This window comes from Carettochelys insculpta, chromosome 3 (genome assembly GCF_033958435.1).
Source record: "Carettochelys insculpta isolate YL-2023 chromosome 3, ASM3395843v1, whole genome shotgun sequence".
NCBI lineage: Eukaryota > Metazoa > Chordata > Testudines > Carettochelyidae > Carettochelys > Carettochelys insculpta.
Window position 1 is genome coordinate 201,820,110 of NC_134139.1, and position 20,621 is coordinate 201,840,730.

Sequence of the window (20,621 nt, forward strand, 5' to 3'; positions counted from 1 at the left end):
CCCATGTGATGGACAGAGCCATATTGTGTTTGGCACAGTACAAACAGAGTAAAATATGGTCTTGCCCCATGCATTTTACAAACTATCAGACAAGAGGCAGCAGATGGATGCATTCTGATGGGGGAATACATGGAAACAAGGAGCCAATCATGACCAGAATTATTCTCAGTGGTATCAGCACAGGAAGAGCCTAATCCCTTTGTCAGGTTAGCTGTAGGCTTCACAACACATGAGAGTTTTATGGAGCCATTTTGGAGGAGGATAATGAGGTGCTTTGTGGATATTTATAGGGTCCTCTACCCAAGCCTGAGGAGCAGCATGTAAAATCACAGGACTGCTTATGATATACAATATAGATTGAACCACTCCAATCCAGCACTCTTGGAACCTGATTAGTGCCGGATGAGAGACTTTACTGGGCCATGGGACATCAATATTATTCACTGCTTACTGGGCTCTTAGATGACATGCAGGGGTAAGTTACTGTGCAACTACAGCCCAAAACACTGACAGCCAGGAATGGGGGCTGTAAACAAACTTTATGGTACCGTAGGAAATGTGGCTACACTCACGATAAGTGGTCCTCCAGCTAACTAAAGTCATGACGGCTGATGGATGTTGCTAGACGAGAGAGTTGCAGACTGCAGAGGTTCAACCTGTAATGTTGTAGACATCCATAACTTCCCCTCAAGCCTTTAAAACACATCAAATAGCAGACAAGGTTTTACCTGGGAGTGAAACTGAGTCCCAGCTCCCTGCACTTTTTGAAGTGTAAGGAAACTTCTTTTACCTTTCCAGTCGAGAATTGTAAGGCACACACACACCCAGTGCAACAGATGGGGGAAGCGGACTGGCCAAAGGACTAAGGGGCTGGGAGGCAACGAACAGAGCCAGGGAACAGAGAAGTCATGACACGGCCACAGCCAGATTTCCCCAGTCAAACCCACCACACCCACTTCATTCCCTCGCCAGCCCTTCCTCCACCATTAACCCACCCTCCCTTTCATGGCCATGTGGCCCTATGCAAGGGGCTCCCTGGGCAGTGTCAGTCAGCTCTGGTTTCATCCACTAGACAGTACAACACCGTAGTTGGGTCTTCGCTGCACAGCAGGACTCAAAGCCTTGCCCTCTGAGCCAGCTGCCTCCTGAGAGCCTCCCCTGTGTGGCCATGGGAACTTTGAAGAGTTTTCCCAACTGTCCTGTGCGGCTGGGGACACGGATGGCGGGGCGGGGCACAAGCACTCACTGGTGCATGGGGCTTACAGCAGCATCCAGGCCATCAGCGCTGACACACTTCTGCCTCTCTCCAGTACACCAGTCCAGCGCGTTTCACTTTCACTTCCTCACTGGCTGGGCTTGTGCTATTGGCCACTCTGGGATCAGGCAGGGGGTCCCTGTGCGAGGGCGTGGCTGTGTGGGGAGGGGTTGGGGGTCAGTGACTCCCTGACTGTTTTCTGTGAGAGGCTGATAGCCTTAAACAATGGCTTGTTATTAAGCAGATAGGGAAATGTACACGAGGTGATTCAAGGGGTGGTTTGTACGATTTCAGCTCCCTTGTCTTTCCTGTTGACACACAGAGAAATATCTATCAGACAAACACACAAATTGCTTTTAGAGAGAAACTTCTTTCACACAGAGTGAAATCTCTCTCTCACACAAATCTCACGAGCACCCACACAAATATCTCTTGCTCACAAACATACACACACAGAGAAATCTCTCTCACACACAAAAATACATCTCATGCTGAAACACACACACAGAAATCTCTCTCTCACACACAAATTTCCCTCTCTCTCTCTCTCACACACACACACACACACACACACACACACACACATTGTTTGTGTGCCATTAGCACTGAGTTGGAGCGGGTCTAATCCAGCCACCGGGAGACTTTTCTCTCTTGTGAAACAGCTCCCACCAAGAGCACCACGCGATGCCTGTCAGTTAGCAGGCGGGTCTGATGCGGAGGACGCCCGCCCTAGCCAGTTATGTCAGGCTGAAGCGCCCAGACTTTGGCTCTGCTGGGGTGCTGCACAGGAGCAGATCCCTTCGCCAGAGGGAGCAGTGCAGCACGCCTGTGAGGGGAGCTGTTTGCACCTCTGCCTTCTGCTGTGGCCCTCAGCACCGGCGAGGGGGTGAGGATCTGATTCAGAGCAATCACATTTGATAGAGGTGCCTGAGCTGTGAGGCAGTGAGAGAAAGGGGTGCAACCCTTCTATTAATGCCAGGTGCCTGCCAGAAGGGCCGGGTTCAGCTTCTAGGGGTTTTCCTGTCAAGGATACAACCAACCAGCTTGAGCCACCATCCAGTGGCCTGGGACAATCTCACCCCACTTGCTGGGTGCCTGTAAGGCAGTTCTCACCCGCCCCCCTCACAAGCACAGAGTCTAAGATAGAAACAGCTTATTTAATTACAATAACCTACCCCAAGTGTACTGTGACAGGTGCAGTTTGTCCAAGCAAAGGAGAGACAAACCCCTTTAACAAGATACCATCCCCATACGCTACAGAACCAGGCCTCTTGCTGGGGCTCTTGGCCTTTACCCCACACACAGTTACAGGGTGTACCTCACGGTGCAGTCCTGAACCCAGAGCCCACAGATACATCACCAGGGCAGTACTAGCTGTCCACTTGTCTGCAGCATCCCACTGGCTGCTGCCTGCTGGCCAGTGGCCATCGTCCGCTGCTCCTCCTACCAGCCACCCATCATTGTTGTTCCCTTACTGGTCACGCTGCTGGCGGATCGCCCTGAGGCAGAACCCTGTGATGTCAGATCTGCGTGGCCTCAGCTGCCACTCTGGGATTTCAGCTCTTCATATCTCCAGTGTGGAGTTTCATGAAAACCCAAGTATCCAGCTCTACCTTTCAATGGGGGGGAGGGCTAGTCAAACCAGGCTTATAGCTATATGGCCAAGGCATAGGCAGGGCCAAGGCACTCAGCAAGCTGGCTCAACTAGTACCCCTCCCCTCCTGCTTTACAATGCTTTAAACCAGGGAGCCTTGTGTAATCAGTGGGTGCGTCTACACTAGCCAGCTACTTTGAAGTAGCCAGCACAACGTCGAAATAGCACACGTCGCGTCTACGCGCACTGTGTGCTATTTCGACGTTGAAATCGACGTTAGGCTAGACATCGAAATCACTATTCCCATCCGAAGATGGGAATAGCACCCTGCTTCGATGTTGAACGTCCAAGTAGGGCATGTATAGATTATCTGCGTCCCGCTACTTCGAAATAGCGGGGTCGTCCACTGTGGCCATCAGCTGAGGGGTTGAGAGATGCTCTGTCCAGCCCCTGTGGGGCCCTATGGTCACTGAGTGCAGCAGCCCTTAGCCCAGGGCTTCTGGCTGCTGCTGCGGCAGCTGCGGGGGTCCATGCTGCATTCACAGGGTCTGCAACCAGTTGTCAGCTCTGTGGATCTCATGCTGTGCAGGGAGAGTGTGTCTGGGAGGGGCCCTTTAAGGGAGCAGCTTGGGGCTTTGCTAGCCCCTTATTTCAATGGGGAGCACTTGTGTGTGTGGACACTCTGCATTTCCTTCCAGGGTGGCTCCTTTCGACGTTCTCCCTTGCTACTTTGACGTCAAATGCACCAGCCCTAGAAGATGTGTAGAAGATACATGTTGAAGGAGCCTATTTCAATGTTCTTACTTTGAAATAGGCTAATTTGATGTAGTGTGCTAGTGTAGATGTAGCCACTGTCTTATTCAGCTATGGCGACTGCCCCGTCCCCTACAACCCGGAGCATTGGTGAGATCCCAGAACCCCCACACTGAGTGTCCGCATAACTTGTGATTTTACAACAATGTGTTTACAATAGACAAAATCTCATGGCTTACTTGCTACCCATTAGGCTTTGCCTGAAAGGTATCACACATGCACACCTTTGCATTCTCATGCAAATGATCTCTGGGAGACACATTCCTCCCAGCCTCAGTATCACACATGCACCCCTTTGCATTCTCATGCAAATGATCTTTGGGAGACACATCCCTCCCAGCCTTCAGCAGCATTGCATTCCTGCTGCCACATTCCTTACAGGGGGAAAGGGAATAGCTCAGTGGTTAGTGCGTGTGGCCTTCTAAGATAAGGGTGGTGCATTCAATAAGGGGGCAAGTTAAATTTAAAAGGAAAAAAAATTGCAGGGGAGGGAGGGATAGCTCAACAGTTAGGGCACTTCTTGTAAAGAGGGTTGTGAGCTCAGCCTTTGAGAGAGTTTGGGGTCAATGGGGGAAGAAACAACTCTCAGGGATGGTGATAGGTCCTGCTGTGAGGACAGACTGGACTCAATGACCTCTCCAGGTCCAGCCATATGAGACATTACATCATGTTAAGGTGCCAGATCTGGCTTCATTTTAAGCAGGTGGCTGGGTCTTTCCTGAAAAGAAAGCCCCAGTTATTAGGAGGTTCATGATAAGAGCTGGCACCACTGATATCTAGTCAGTTTCACAAAATGAGTTAATAGTTTCACAGCTGACACCTGTGGATGAGACAGCTCTGAACATGTCTCACCCATGGCATAGAGATGTGCTAGCAAGTAGAAGTCACTATAGCTCTGCTGGTGATGACAGCACCCTTCCATACCCCCCGGGGTGTGCAGGGGAAGGGGAACAAGTGGGCCAGCTGGAGGGGCCTGGAGACATGAGGGTGAGGAGTGGGGGAGATGCACAGAGACCACTCCTTCTGGAGCTCTACCAGAGAGAGGTGCCCACTGGCCTGCTAGAAGGGTTTGTGAACTGGCCCTGGTCCTAAGGTACATTGAGCTTGGACTCCTGTACAATAATCTGAGCTGGGCTGATTCATTTCCAAGCAGCCGCACAGCCAGGATACAAGTACTGACCAATCCAACACTCTCTGGTCCAGCAACATCCATGATCTGGCAGCTACATAAGAGAGAAGGTGGGTTGTGGGGAGAAGAAAATTACTGACTTAAGTCTCAGTAAAGATAGCAATTATCTTACACATTACAACGACAGTTTCCCCATCTTTGATATTTGTAGTGACTTCAGGCAAGTCACTTAACACTTGCAGTAAGTAATTTTTTTCCTCTTCTTCCCCACCCTTCACCTCTCTTCCATCCTGTGTAGCTGATTTGTCAGTTTTCATTTCATTTTTTTCTACCTTTCTGTTAAATTCTCATTGGTTGATCTGATCAAGTGGGTCTGTCCCATAAGAGTTCATCACCTAATATACCATTTTGTTAGTCTTTAAAGAGCTACATTTCTGCTACTTTGTTTTGTTGGAGTACAGACTAACAGGGCTACCTCTCTGTCACTATTCTCATTGTGCTAGTTTACGATCATCAGAATTTCCAGCTCTGAAGAATTGAGCCTGCCCCAGGAAAGCTCTTCCCCTAATGAATTATTTTGTTACTCTCTAAAGTGCTACATGGCCGCTTTTTTTGTTTTCTGACAGTAATATTAGTAGATTTAAGCTATGCTAATATTGACTGGGTACTTGTGACCTCAGGAAAGAATGTTGAGATAAAATGTCTAGACACTTTAAATAACTATTTTTGGAGGGGAGCAGTTAGTCCTGGAACCCAGGAGTGGGCAGACAACAGTTCTCGACTGCGTCCTAATGTGGAGCTCAGGTTCTGGTCTAAGAGTTGAACATAGCTAAACTGCTAAATACCAGAGACACACACCACTTTAGTATTTAGCTTCAAAATGAGAAATACACAAAAGTGAGGAAGCTAGTTAAATGGAAATTAGAAGGAACAGTTGTAGGGGAGAAATGCTTGCAAACTGCATGGAGATGATTTAATTTGAATCTCTCTGGTGTTTTTAAATATATATCCCAATTTTACTTAAAAATGCACCAGACTATGAAAAATAAACATGAAATTACACTTTAGCTTAACAGCAGCATTAAAAGAGGCATTTTGAGGCAAAAGACCAAGAAAGAATTTGAGGAACAGCTAGCAAAGATAACAAAATGAAATATTTTATACTTAAACAATAAGAATGTATCAGCTGGAATATACTATCAACAACCTGACTAGGATAGATATGATAACTGTGAAATAGTCAAGGAGATCAGAGATTCTTCAAAGTCAGACTTAGCCTATGTTAATATTGACTGGGTACATATCACCTCAGGAAGGAATGCTGAATGAAATTAGAGATAGATGGCAGACAGGCAGGATTAGGCCAGGGTCTATGGAACAGTGATCAAAGGGAAATATATTAAACCTAGATTTAAAAAGTTGCTGTTGCTAGAGTAAACTAAGAGGGGCTAATCCAGAACCAGCAGGAATTTGGTAGAATCAATAAAGGGAAGCAGGCCAATTAGGAAGCTGTCAGGCTCAAGGGAGCCAGGCTAATCAGAACATCCAGAGCCAATGAAGAACCAGCTGAGACTGATTCTAAAAGACTCCTCTTCCGTTCTCTCAATGCATGTGAGGAGTTGGCAAAAAAAGGAGCTGTGGAGAACCTGAGAGAAGCAAGTGCAAGCCGGTACTAGAGGGAGGAGCCTGTGGTATGGAGGGTGCTGAGGACTTCTGAGAGGAAGTGGCCCAGGGAATAGCAGCTTTCAAGCAGCTGAGACAAGAGACATTGCTATTCTGGGATCTCGGGCTGGAGCCCAGATTAGAGGATGGGCCCAAGCTCCCCCCATTCTCTCAACCCCGTATCCAGCACAGGAGGACTGATATTGATGGAGGGGTTTGTCCTGCCCGAATCTATCACGATCTCCTTTAGCAGCCTCAGTTGGGCAAAAATCTCCACAAAGGCCTTGGCCATTGTTTTAGAGGTCATTTTTTGCTGCTTGATGCATTAGGTCATTATTCTAGCATCCCCATCCTCTCACTCAAATATCCCATTTGTAATTTATCCTATAATTACAAGAATCCATCTCACCTGGAGCACACTGGAAGAGGAAGAAGAACAGCAAAGAACATATAAAGGCTCCTCATGCCTGAAGGTCTGCAGGGGATCCACCCATAACTGCTGAGACAAAACTCTGTAGGAGATGGAGCTGAAGGTATCTTCAGGATGGACAGCCCATGTTTATATAAAGGCTTGAGGACTGGAATGCTGAGGTTTGGCAATCTGGTAAATAATTAAGCCATTTATAGCTTGATTACCCTTGCTATGGCTGATCTGTTACCTCTTTGAGCTTAGTCACATATGTCCATCATCCTGCAATCAGCAGAGTGATCTAGCATTAAACAGCTGTGTTCATACTATGTACCATAAATCACGGCTCAACTGTACATTTTGCCTAACATGCCTTTAAGCTGATGACTATAGCCATGGACAAGTGTGATGGAGAGCAATGTTGTCTAGTGTTCCGAACAGAGAACTGGGAGATTTGCCGGTGTCTAACACTGACTTCCTCTCTGTCAGTGAGGCTGGTCAGTTTCCCCATCTATAAAATGGGGTTAAAAGTAACAAGAAATTGCAGTATCCTTATCTGAGGGACTAAGGCTTTATGTGTGGACAGTACTTTCTGCAATAAGACAAAGGCTATTATGTTCAGAATTTCTAAACAAAGTAATTTTTATTAGTTAGAATGCTGGAATTTATATTTTTTTCATTAGCCAGAGACCTGTCCTCACTGGAAACTACATAGGGCGACCATATCTCCCTGTCCCAAACACAGGACAACCCTGGGGATACAACAGCCAGGGAACTCCCTGCCCAGAGCCCCAGGGAAGTAGAGGCCGTGGGAGCTCCCATCCCAGAGCCCCAGGGAAGCGGCAGCTGCGGGTGCTCCCACTCCCACCCCCAGACTGCAAGGGCCTGATACAGGACAATTCATCCCTTTTAAAAAATAAGTCAGGATATTTTTGGTGTCCCAAATACAGGACCATCCCATCCAATACGGGACGGATGGTCACCTCAAAGCTATGTGAGCAAGTGTGACCCAGTATGGCAACTCCTGTGTTTCACTCAGAGTGACTTCTAACAAATCCAGGCCCAACCAATATCAGCCTCTACTGGTGGAATAAGTTTAGCTGCAGTGATGTAGGAGAGTGTTAAAGTTGCAGCCTTGTTGAAATATGATCCCACACACTAAGCCACGGGAGCGAAGCGGACAGGGGAGTTTAAGAGGAGGGCAAGTGATCCTGCCGCTGCAGAAGCTACCAGGGAAGAGAGCTGGCTTTTGGGGTGAGTGAGTGTGCTTATCTGTTTGAATTTGAACTGCCATTTTGATTTCAGGTGGGTGAGTTTCAGTTTCAGTTTCAGTGGCAGTTGGGACCTGACCTTTGTTCCCTTGATTAGCTTTACCCTGTGTGACTCACGGGGGGAGATCCTTACCCAGGCCAGTAGGCTTTAAAAGCCAGAGGCAAGGGCGACCAGGGGACCGAGACAGACAGGGAGCTGCAGACAGGGGAGTTTAAGAGGGAGTTTGACAGAGGGAGGCCTATGATGGTTAGGAAGACCCGCAACACCTGTGCCAGCACTACTACTGTCTCCTCCACCTGTGCCTGTAGCCAGACAGACTGCCTGACCATGGATGCCTCTACCCAGACCCTGGTGTGGCTTTGCAGGGACTGTGGCTTGCAATTCCCACTCCCTGATATACAGGCTGGGGGGGGGACCATCCAGTGTGAAAGGTGCCTGGTGATGGAATCTCTCAGGCTGCAGGTGGGAGAGCTACAGGAGGAAGTAGCCAGGTTGAGGAGTATTCAACTCCACAAGCAGTTAGAATCATAGAATCATAGAACACTAGGACCGGAAGGGGCCTCGAGAGGCCATCGAGTCCAGTCCCCTGCCCCGACGACAGGACCGACCACTATCTACACCATCCCTGATAGACATCTATCTAATCTGTTCTTAAATATCTCCAGCGATGGAGATTCCTGGATAGTATTCATGTGGAGACAGCTGAGGTAACAGTCCCAGTACACAGGATGGCTGATAAACCACTGGTGGAGGAGGAGATAGATCAGGGTGGATGCTGGCAGCTTGTTACTTCTGGCAGTAGGCAGGTTCCACCCCTGCTCAGAACCCTCCCACCGTGGTACTAGGAAACCGTTATGCTGTACTTGATACTTGATACAGGAGACAAAGAATCACCCCATACAGCAGAGGAGAAGCCTTGTACTTGCAAGGCTGGGAAGTCTGCTGCCACCACTGCAAGGAGGAAACATAGAGTAGTGGTGGTCAGGGACTGTCCTCTGAGGGGGACAGAGTCGCCCATCTGTCACCCTGACATTTCATCTGGGGAGGTATGCTGCCTGCCGGGGGCCCGTATCCGAGATGTTATGAATGCGTTTTCGAAGATTATCCGGCCCTCTGACTACTATCCCATGCTTCTCATCCATGCTTCTCATCCACGTGGGCACTAATGATACTGTGAGGTGTGACACTGAGCAGGTCAAGAGTGACCTCAGGGCTCTGGGGGCACGGGTGAGGGAGTTTGGGGCACAGGTGGTATTCTCCTCAATCCTGCCTGTCAGAAGTAGGGTCCCAGGCAGAGACATGTGCATCCTAGAGGTGAACGCCTGGCTTCGAAGATGGTGTCACCAGGAAGGCTTTGGCTTCCTTGACCACGGGATGCTATTCCAGGAAGGACTGCTAGGCAGAGATGGCGTTCACCTTTCAAGGAGGAGAAAGACCATATTTGGACACAGACTGGCTAACCTACAAGTCTCCTCCACTTCACTCTGTCTTAGTACAAAACTTCTTGCTGACCCCAGGAATACCCCATCTGTTGTCCTTCAATCTCAGTCGATCTCCACATTGTCCATGGTCTTCCTCTTTTTGCATTTTCCTTGCAGGTTCCACTGGAGAGCTTGATGGACTATGCTGGATGTTTTCTGAGTGGTTTTCTGAGAGTGTGGCCTAGCCACCTCCACTTTCTTCTCTTGATGTGAAGGTTGAATGATTCTTGTCCTGCTCTGCAAAGCTCCTCATTTGTGACCAAGTCTTGACATTTGATATGAAGGATATACCTCTGTCATCTGGATAAGAATGTCTTTAGTTTGTGATTTGACTATTGCCAAGGGCCAAAACCAGTTCCTCATGGAGCTGCGCCGACTTCACTGTCATCACACCAGGGATTTATTTTGCCCCATGAGTCCTCTCAGTAATTATGGCCAAGAGCCCTGCTGTTCTACTCCAGATGCTTAGCCAGGCACAGACACAGCAGTTGTGTGGGGCTGCCCACAGACCCCTTCATTGCTCCATACAACAAGCTGCAGCTGCATGGTCCTAAGAAACAGCTGGAGTTTTGCTTTTTTCTTAAAAATGTCTCCATAAGGATCTTGTATCCTTTTGCTTTATTGCTAATGAAAAATGGTCAGTTCTCCAGTGTGCACTCAGGCATAAGGTCCATTTACACCAGAAAGTTTAGTTTCTAAGAAGGGTCCAAACCACGGTTGCAGGATTTGGCCTGGACTCTGGGACTGTCACACTTGTTTCTCAAAATCTGCATGTGAACTCCTGGCTCTGTGTGGTACCTAGGCATGGGTGGGTTGGAATCCATCCCTCTGAAAGCAAATCCGAAGTTTTGGAGTGAGAAGACTGATACACTTGAAAGTAGGGACAGACAGTCCCTTGATTCCAAATCATTCACACCTGGGGGGAGCTTGCTGGGTGATGGGGAAGGGGAGGTTTATCTGGAGGAAGGGGTCAGGTGTTGGTGGATCAGGACAGTGTAAGGGAGTTCCAAAAAGGAATGCTAGTACCCTATTTCAAACACTTAGAACTTGAGCTGCTCTTTTTATAGTCTCATAGGTGGAAATTTGCACAGGAGGCAAATGCTGGTTTGTGTACCAGATCAGTCGCAGACTCAAGCAGTGCCCCATCAGCTAGAGCAGCCTGGACAAAGAAGGTGAGAAGAGCCAAGAGATAGTAAAGGGCCTTTGGTGCTGCCCCTCTGCTGAGCCTTGCATCAGTGGACAGAGCAAACACCAAGACAGATTTTTTTGGTGTGAAAATTAGATGCTCTTTATATTTACAGGGCTTTGGGATGGTTGTACAATGTGGAGTTTTGGTATCTCTCTCTTGGTAAGAGGCATTTCTAGACTTTTGGAAAGCAGATAGATTTGTTGACCCCTGTTGTTGCCAGCATCTCAGGTACCCAGTTATACATGGCAATTCACAGGATGACTTGCCAACCAGTGGCTTTAAAGATTACAGCAGCTGAACTGAGGCCCAGGAACTGGGCCTGTTTGTACCCACTACAGCCTGATGCTGTATATCCAGAGGGCATGGACATTATAAGGAAAGAGAGGCAGTGACTGAACTGGGGTCAGATATTCTTTGGCTATGTCTTCCCTGTCAAACAGGATGTCTCTCAACTTTGAGATCAGGAACTCGGGATAGCTAGGTCAATAAGTGTAGCCAACCAGGCTCGGGTTCCCCAGAGACGAGGCTGCACCCAGAAGGCGAGTGCTATATTTGGTTTAATGAAAGCGCGTGACACCCGCGACGGGAGCCCCCGAGACGCCGCAGTCACCAGTGGGGGAAAACCCGACGCGTCGGAGCTTCGCTCGGGGAGAGGCTCTGTAACAGGCCTCCTAACACTAGCTGATAAAGCTGAGCTCATTAACATAAGATTGCCTAAAATTGCCTATGCATTTCTTATCACTATCTCTTGTGGCCTACTGCCAGCGTAGCCTTGAAATCTTGGCAAGCGCGGCTTGTTCTGCAGCTGTTCCCATGGCAGTTTGCAGCTTTCACCTTGCACAGACTGGTCTGTTTAGATTCTCCTGAGGATTCACAGAGGGGTCGATCTGCTCTCATGAGGCCGTTACAAACTCTTCTCGCACCCTACAATATGAAAGCCTGGTGATGCCAAGTTGCAGGTAGCTTTTGCCTCACTGTATGGAACCAACCAAGTCAACATAAACCCCACCTGCTGGGGTTTACCTCAGTGAACTTCAATCAGGTAAAATCCACGGAGAGTTGTCTCCTCTAGGCTTTTACAGCCCGCCAGTTAACTCATGTTAACTATCTGACTGGGGAAACACATGGCTTTTTGGCACTGGAGACAGAACCTGTGTGCACATGGATGGAAAAGATTAGAGGGAACAGTGGCTGCCAGGGCTCCTTCTATCTTGTCCAGCAAGGCAGGTTCCTGGACTTCATCCTGGTCCTCAGCCTTAGCCTGTCCCTGAAAACCAAAATGAAAAGAGCAAAGTGAATGTCAAGGGTCTGCGTGACAGATGCTCAGCTGGGATTCTTACTGTCTCTGCCGAGAAGATACTCAGACAGGTTGAGCCAATGCGGCTTTCAAAGCCAAAGGAGGCTAGAGACCAAGTTTTAATAAAGGTGCATAAAACAAAGGAAGGGACAAGGCAGGACACTGTGTATGCGTGTATAGATGAAACTCTTCCAAAACCCCTTTGATGTTCTTCTCATCTGGGCTCTGCCCCTCAGCTGTACGTTCCCTCTGTTTACTTTTGCCTTGCTAATGATAATCCCTCCTGCTCCCCATCTGTTAGAAGAAGTGCTAGTAAGGATAGAAAAAAATCACCTCAGGGACATGTAATCTCCTTCTTATCAGAGAGAAAGATAAGCAACAATAAAAAACAATGAGAGTCATTTGAAGTCACGTGCCAAGATGATGTTTCACCTCTCCCCACGCAGGCTTGGTTTTCACCAGAAGAATACCCTTGTCTTCTGGAATCACCTGCCTAAGGGATTTAGTTTTTCCCCATTGCTGCAATATTTATCATCTCAGCTTCCCTCTGAAGCAGGGGAGTACTGTCATTTTCTTTTGTGGAGAGGAACATGAAGCTCAGAGACTTATCCAAACCCACATAAGAGGTTTGTAGCAGAACAAAGAATTGAACTCAGATCTACAACTCCTTAACCAGGCCCCACTGGTCCATGCTTCCTGTCTTCTAGAATTCAGTCTTACACAGGGGAATGGACCTCTGGGGAGCATCTAAGCCATTGATCAGTAACTCCCCATCAGGGCAATCCACTGCTAAGCTGCAAGACATTTCATTTATGTTGATCATCCGCAGGCATCCCCCCCCCCCCCCAAACCCCATTCCAGTGGCTTCAATTTGTCATTGCTGACCCAGGGGATCTGTGGAAACCAGTGGCCAGCACCTCCCTGTGGTCTGAGCTGCTTCCTGCAGCTTCCATTGGTTGGGAATGGTGAACTGTGTCACTGGGAGGTGCAGGGGACCAGGCCTGCATATGGCTAATGTAAACCATATGTCTCATGGCCAACCAGTGGATTACTCTGATGGACCGCATGCCGAAGGTTGCCAACATGCGATCACATCCAAGCCTCTGCACTGAGGCAGGACGAAGTAAACCCAGCCCATCCCTGACAGGTGTTTTTTCCAAGTTTTGCTTAAAAACCTCCCATGATGGGTTTTCAACTGTCTCATTGGAAGCCTGTGCCAGAGCTCAGCTTCCCTTATGGTTAGAAAGAGTTTCCTAATATCTAATCCCAAACTCCCTGGCTGCTAATTGAGCCCATTGTCCCAGTGGGCATGGACAAAGGCTGGTCATCATTCCCCTTATAACAGCCCCAAGATTTGTTATTAGGATCCCCTGAGTATCCTTCCTCATGGATGTTTAATCTCCAGTCTTCCTAACCTTTCTTCATGAGTCAACCTTTCTAATCTTTTACCAGTTGTGTCGCTCTACTCTGGAGTCCCTCCAACATGTCCATAACTTTCTTAGTGATGGCGATCAGAATGCGACAGAGCATTCTAGCTGGGGCCTCACCAGTGCCGAGTAGAACAGGACAATGACTTCCCATGTTTTACCTGTGACTCTCCAGTTAATGCACCACAAATATCACTAATATCTTTTGCAATTGTATAGTACTGATGACTTATATTCCACTGGCAATCAACTATAGCTCCCAGGTCTTTCTTAGCAGCGCTACAGCCCAGCCAGTTATTCCCCAGTTTGTATTTGTGCATTCGATTTTTCCCTTCCTAAGTGTAGCACTTTGCAGTCACTGCCAGTTTGTATTTTTGGTGATGCCCAGAAAGGGTCCAAGTCCTCCCAACACACACACATCTGCTTAAGGCACTGGGAGAGATTTGGGATGCAGGAAGTGTGCAGACTCTGAGAGGAAATTTGGGCCTGGGAGATAGGTGAGGTGGGAGCTTACTTTGAATGAGTCTCAAAAATGACCCACATATCCTTCTCACAGCAGAATCTAGGCCAGGGAACTGGGGCAGGTGACTCTGCATACTGTTGCTCATAGACACGATCCCCAGAGCTCCCATTGGTTGCAGTTACTGGCCAATGGGAGCTATGGAGTCACTGTTCTTTGCAGGGGCAACAAGCAGAGACTCACACCCCAGGGGCCTCAGGGACATGCTGGTCACTTTCAGGGGTGGCATGAAAAGAGGGCCTTAGCCCTGCTGCACTGCCTGTGGTGACAGCAGCAACTGGGGCCCAGGGACCTTTTAAATCACCCAGAGGTGGCAGGCAGGGCCAGGAGATGCTCATGGGGAGGCACACATGGATGGCAAGCAAGGAAGGGGGACAGACCCAGCTCTGAACATTGGTGAATGTAGGTCCCAGCACCCTGAATATTCGTGGAGCATGGGTACTGTGGGCCCACATAACTTGTTGCCCCTGGCACTTGTATTTATTGTTCTCCATCTTGTTCATTTCAGACCAGCTCTCCAAATACTCACATTCTTCTTTAACTCTCAGCCTGTCCTCCATACTTCTTGCAACCTCTCCCACCTGGTGTCATCTGCACATTTTAAGAGAATCTCAACTCCATTGTCCAATTCATTAATGTACATATTCTATGATATTGAGCAATTCCAGAGCCAGGAGAGAACTCTATGGGACACACCCTCCCCACCCCCACCCACAGACACACCCCATAGCACATCCTCTCAGTTTGACAGCAGTTAATAATGATGCTTTAGTAGGGTCTTTCAACTAGCTGTATACTTACCACTGTAGCAGTGTTTCTTAACTGTAGTACGCGGAACATGGGTGTTTCATGAACAACTCGCAGGTGTGCTGTGAGCCTTTGGAAAAATACACTGATGATATATAGTTTCTGTTATTAAAACCTGATTCTTCCTTTCTATGATAGCTGATTAAATTACTTCATTTAGTTTTTGCAGTTTATGTTGCACGTTGGGTGTATATTTGGTCTGACAATTTTTTTGTCATTGCAGAGAAGAGGCACAGAGAGAGAGTGTGAGTCTGATCCTATTCTTCAGAATAAGCAGGGAGCATCCCTGTGTTTATACAGTGCCTTGAGGAGGAAAAAGAGGATTTACTGTTAGGAATTTTTAAGGTGCAGCACAGGAGGCCATTAGGCTATGAAATTGCTCCAGACCTCTTTTTGATGTTGCTATCATCTGGTAACTGATAAATAGAAAGCACAAGTTACAGTCACTCACTGGAGATAAGCCCTCTTGCTCCCCAGCTGTGACTATTTATTGGCTATTGTGCAGCGGTCACATCTGAAGGATCCATTGTCTCCTTCTTAAGAGAACATCCTGTTTAACTCACTCATTTCCTGGGGAACCAAAAGACAGAGCTGCCCCTGACTCATCTGCTAAGCACTGTTGGCCAATAGTTACAAACCAGAGAACAGCAAAGACCCCCCCCCGACCAATCATACCTCGTTCCCCCATATTTCCATCATCCTCAGCCTTTTCCATCCTCCAAATGTCCTTGGATTCCATGTTTATGACAATCTAGTCTGGCATCTGTGGCAGGGTATCCCAGGGCCTTGCCAAGGTCTCACACCTCCCACTTCTTCTGGAGGGGTTAGGCTGCACCCACCTCTGCCAGTCTGGGCTGGCTGGTCAGTCCATGCCCCCTTTGCCACGGTCAGGGCTTCAGTCTCACTGGGGGAGGGGAGCCCAGGCGCTCTTCCATTGAGCTACACCATCTCCCACCTGCTGTCTCTTGTAGGTTACGTCTACACTAGCCCCAAACTTCCCATGAGCAGATGGGAACAAGGGGACTTCGAAGTAGGTGGGGTCCTTTCAAAAAGGAGCCCTGTCGGGACGAGCCGCGCGGCGGCGAGCCGCGTCAATTTCGAAGTGCCGCAGTCGCCCGCATGCTAATGAGGTGCTGAATATGTATTTCAGCGCTTCATTAGTAAACTTTGAAATGGCCATTTGCATGGCCATTTCAAAGTTTGGGGCTAGTGTAGACATGGCCGTAGTGTTACTTTTCTCTTCTGATCTGTATTCCCTGCTCTTGTCTCCACATCCTCCAGGTCCCTACCTTGTTCGCCTCCTCTGTCACTCTCTCCCCACACTCCTGGCTGGGACTGCTTTTTAAGCCCTTGCAGCACTCCAACAGTGAGAGCAGCTGGACCTCACTGATTACCTGCCACCACTCCCTATTGCCTCCACCTGGGAGCTTAAATAGCTCTATCTTTTCTTCCCCTAGCCCATGCTGTGTCTTGAGCTGCCTTTCACCCTTAGAGCTGGGGGTCTGCTGGCCTGGCCCTGTTACACTTCCAAGCAAGTATAAGCCAAAGAACCTTGTCAAATAATTTTTGCATCATGCCCATAACTTTAGTTGCAGCTACACTGTGTCTTTTAGAACCATAGCACAGTCCTGATTGAAAGATGGCATATGATGCCCTCTTTCCTTTGTTTTTATACCTGTAGACCATTGTTCCTTGTTCTGTCATCTGCACCCACTGAGAACAGAACTGGCCCTGTTCTCTTTGGAATCCCCCTTCAGGTAGATGAAGGCTGCTGTCCAATCTCCCCTCACTCTTTTCTTCTGCAGACTAAATAAGCCAAACCCCTCCAGCCTCTCGTCGTAACTTGTGTGTTCCAGGCCTCTAATCATTTTTGTTGTCCACCACTGGAGTCTCCCCAGTACATCCACATAATTTTCGTAATGGAGGGCCCAGAATTGGACACAATACTCCAGATGCAGCCTCACCAATGCTGAATAAAGGAGAATAATCACTCCACTGTTGAACCATAACCAGGTTCTCATCCATTGTAATCCCCAGGTCCTTTTCTGCAGCATACTGCTTATCCAGTCTGGCCCCAGCCTGAGGCAGTGCTTGGAATTCTTCCATCCTAAATTCAGGACTCTGCACTTGTCCTTGTTGAGCCTCGACTTGTTTACTCTGGCTTGAGCCTCTGGTTTTTTTAGGTCACTCTGGACATTCTCCATGCCTTCCAGCATACCTGCCTCTCCACCAGGTTTAGTGTCATGTGCAAAACTTTTGAGGGTGAAAACCAACCCATCATCCAAATCGTTAATGAAGATGTTGAGCAAAGCTGGCTTGGTACCAGCTGGACATTGAACCATTGATCATTACCCCGTCAACCTGAACATCTAGACAGTGTCCTATCCACTGTGACAGAGTCAGGAGAATACTAGAAGGAAATATATTAGTCACAGATTAAATAGGTCTCTGTTCCCAGGGCACACTGACAGGGGCTATTCCACAACTGGTGGGAACATGCCAGAATCAATCAGGGCAATGAAGCCAGTTAAAGCACCTGGAGCCAATTAGGAGGTTTCCAGAGACAAGTGAATCAGACCAGTCAGAACACCAGGGGTCAGTAAGGAACAAGTTGAGACTGGTTACAAAGGGCTCCTCTTCTGTTGGCTCAATGCGTGCAAGGAGCTAAGGAGAAAAGGTGCTGTGGAAGATCTGGGAGAAGCAAGGGCAATCAGGTGCCAAAGAGAATAACCTGCAGGTAAGAAAGGTACTGGGGAGGGCTGTGGGGAACCAGCCTAGGGAACCATAGCAGACAACTAAATCTTCCCATATAATACACAAGGGTCTTGGGTGCCAGCTCTGGGTTGAAAATCCCACCAGGCGGCAGGGCTGTGAAGATTAGTCATTGCAGGACTCACTGACACAACATTTAAATGCCTTATCAGATTGGGACTTACTCTCTCTGTGCCTCTAGGGCCCCTTCCTTGAAATAGGGGACCCAGCAGTACCTTCCCTCCTCTGGGTATTGGGGGGGAGATACACATTAATCACTTGTATAATGCCAGCTCACAAATTAAGTTTGTCTTAGTTGGGGACAGGCTCCCATGTGACACCTACTGAGCCTGAGCAAATGTGTCAGATGCCTTCCATAAACTGCCTTTTCCCCAAAAGAGTGAATGGTGTAAATAACGCTTGCAGTCTGCCTGCAGTAGGTGCTAGTGCTCAGGCCCAAGGCAATACAGACCTGCTCCAACTTGCATGGGGAGACAGGGCATGAAAAAGCATAATCCAGGGCAGCCACAGGAGTGGGATTGAAGACTCCTGGGGTCTGTTCCCTAGCTAGATTGGATATCTTGATGACCCCCATTACCACAAATAACAAGCAGTCCTGTACCACCTGAGAGACTAACAAATTTATTAGGTCATGAGCATTTGTGGATAAAAGCCCCTTCTTCAGATAAATAGCATAGAAAAATAGAATCCAGGGTTTACAGAGCAGGGTGGGAGGTGGGTGGAGGAAAAAAAAGGGGGGGTTACCTGTCACTAGTAGAACCAATTAATGAAGCAAATTCAGTAGGATATGTCCCATTCCTGTGCATACCAAAGGTATGGAAACTGCCGTTGAAATGCATAAGATAGTTAAGATCTCTGTTCAGGTCCAGGGTAAATATGTCATATTTGTGAATGAATTGCCTTTCAGATGTCTATCACTGCAATCTTGTGGTAAAATACTTTTGTAGAAGCTGCAGACGAACACATCTACTCCTCTGAGTTCCATTACCACAGTAGCTCATAACCATTAAAACATTTCTCTTGCTACCAGCCCTATGAAGGAGGGAAATGCTATTAACCTTCTTATACAGCTAGGGGACTGAGTCCTAGAAAGACTGTGTTTAGCGAATAACTGTTACCAATAGAAGGAAAAAATTATTAGGTCTAGTTGAGAGATTTCAACAAAATGTTTTCTTTCCTAGAAAAAAGAAGATAAATACTGGTTCTTTTTACATGTGGCTCTTTGTGTCCATCTGTGCCTCTGAGGTGCATCATCGTAGTTGTAAAACCACCTATGCATTGACCCCTCTCTGTTCCAGGTGGTATAAAATTGCAGCATCTGAATGAGGAACCATAGAATCATAGAATGCTAGGACTGGAAGGGACCTTGAGAGGTCATCGTGTCCAGACCCCTTCCCTCATGGCAGGACCAAGTATTGTCTGGCCCCTCCCTGATAGACACTTATCTAACCTGTTCTTATATATCTCCAGAGATGGAGATTCCACAACCTCCCTAGGCAATTTATTCCAGTGTTTGACCACCCTAACAGTTAGGAACTTTTTCCTAACAGACTAGAACTGAATGGAGAATGAGCCAGGCTGGCTGTGGAATCTCCATCATGTGAGGTTTCTAGGAGCAGAGCAGGTGACCATGAGGGAGAGGTACAAAACTTCCTGGTGACAACGTAGTTTTGCAAAACCCAATCTAGACAAGATTCACATTAGGGTGTCATGCCACAGGATGGAGGTTGGAGAACTACGTGTAGATTTCACACAGCCCTGTAATACTGAGATGATATGTATGGCTTGTAAGTGTTGAGAAGATTTTGCTATGTTATGTGGGAAATGAAGTTACAAATTGTTTAGCTACAGTAAAAGCTCGGTAGGATAATACACATGATAGGAATGTTGGTATGGAAGGGTACAGCTTGCTCTGGAAGGATAGACAGGGGTAAAAGGGAGGAGGTGTTGCCTTATATATTGAAAATGTGCATGCTTGGACTGAGGTGGAGATGGGCATAGGAAACAGATGCTTTGAGAGTCTCTGGGTTAAGCTAAAAGGGGTAAAAAACAATGGTGATGTCCTGCTAGGAGTCAACTACAGTCCACCTACCCAGGTGGAAGAGGTAGATGAGCCTTTTTTTAAACAACTAACAAAATCATCCAGGGCCCAGGATTTGGTGGTGATGGGGGACTTCAACTATCTAGATATATGCTGGGAAACTAACCCAACGACACACAGACTATCCAATAAGTTATTGGACTGCATTGGAGACAACTTTTTATTTCAGAAAGTTGAGAAACCTACCAAGGGGGAAGCTGTCCTAGATTTGATTTTAACAAATAGGGAGGAACTGATTGAGAATCTAAAATTGGAAGACAGCTTGGGTGAAAGTGATCATAAAATCATAGAGTTCACAATTTTCAGGAAGGGTAGAAGGGAGAACAGCAAAAGAGAGACAATGGATTCCAGGAAGGTGGATTTTGGTAAACTCAGAAAGCTGGTAGGTAAGGTCCTGTGGAAAGCAAGTCTGAAGGTTAAAACAACAGAGGAGAGTTGGCAGTTTTTCAAAGGGGCATTATTAGGGGCCCAAAAGCAAGCTGTTCCACTGCGTAGGAAAGAGAAAATATGGCAAAAGACTGCTTTGGCTTTACCAGGAGATCTTGCATGATCTCAAAATAAAAAGGAAATCATATAAAAATGGAAACAAGGACAAATTACAAAGGATGGATATAGGTAAACAACACTGGAATGCAGGGGCAAGGTTAGAGAGACAATGGCACAAACCAAGCTCAAATTAGCCAAAGGCATAAAGGGAAACAAGATGACCTTTTATAAATACATTAAAAGCAAGAGGAAGACAAAGGACAGGGTAGGCCAATTGCTCACTGAGGAGGGATCAACAATAACAGGAAACTTGGAAATGGCAGAAATGCTTAATGACTTTTTTGTTTCGGTCTTCACCAAGAAGTCTGAAGAAGGAATGCCCAACATAGTAAATGCTAGTGGGAAAG

The 20,621-nt window shown here is 47.5% G+C and overlaps 1 long non-coding RNA gene across 1 annotated transcript in view; it reads left to right on the forward strand.

The window, feature by feature from the left end:
- Positions 1 to 8,033: 8,033 nt before the first annotated feature.
- Positions 8,034 to 20,621, forward strand: part of LOC142010632 (uncharacterized) — a 53,145-nt gene continuing 40,557 nt past the window's right edge. The window contains exon 1 of the long non-coding RNA XR_012644856.1: positions 8,034 to 8,116. This is a non-coding gene — a long non-coding RNA (uncharacterized LOC142010632). The remainder of the gene's footprint in view (positions 8,117 to 20,621) is intronic.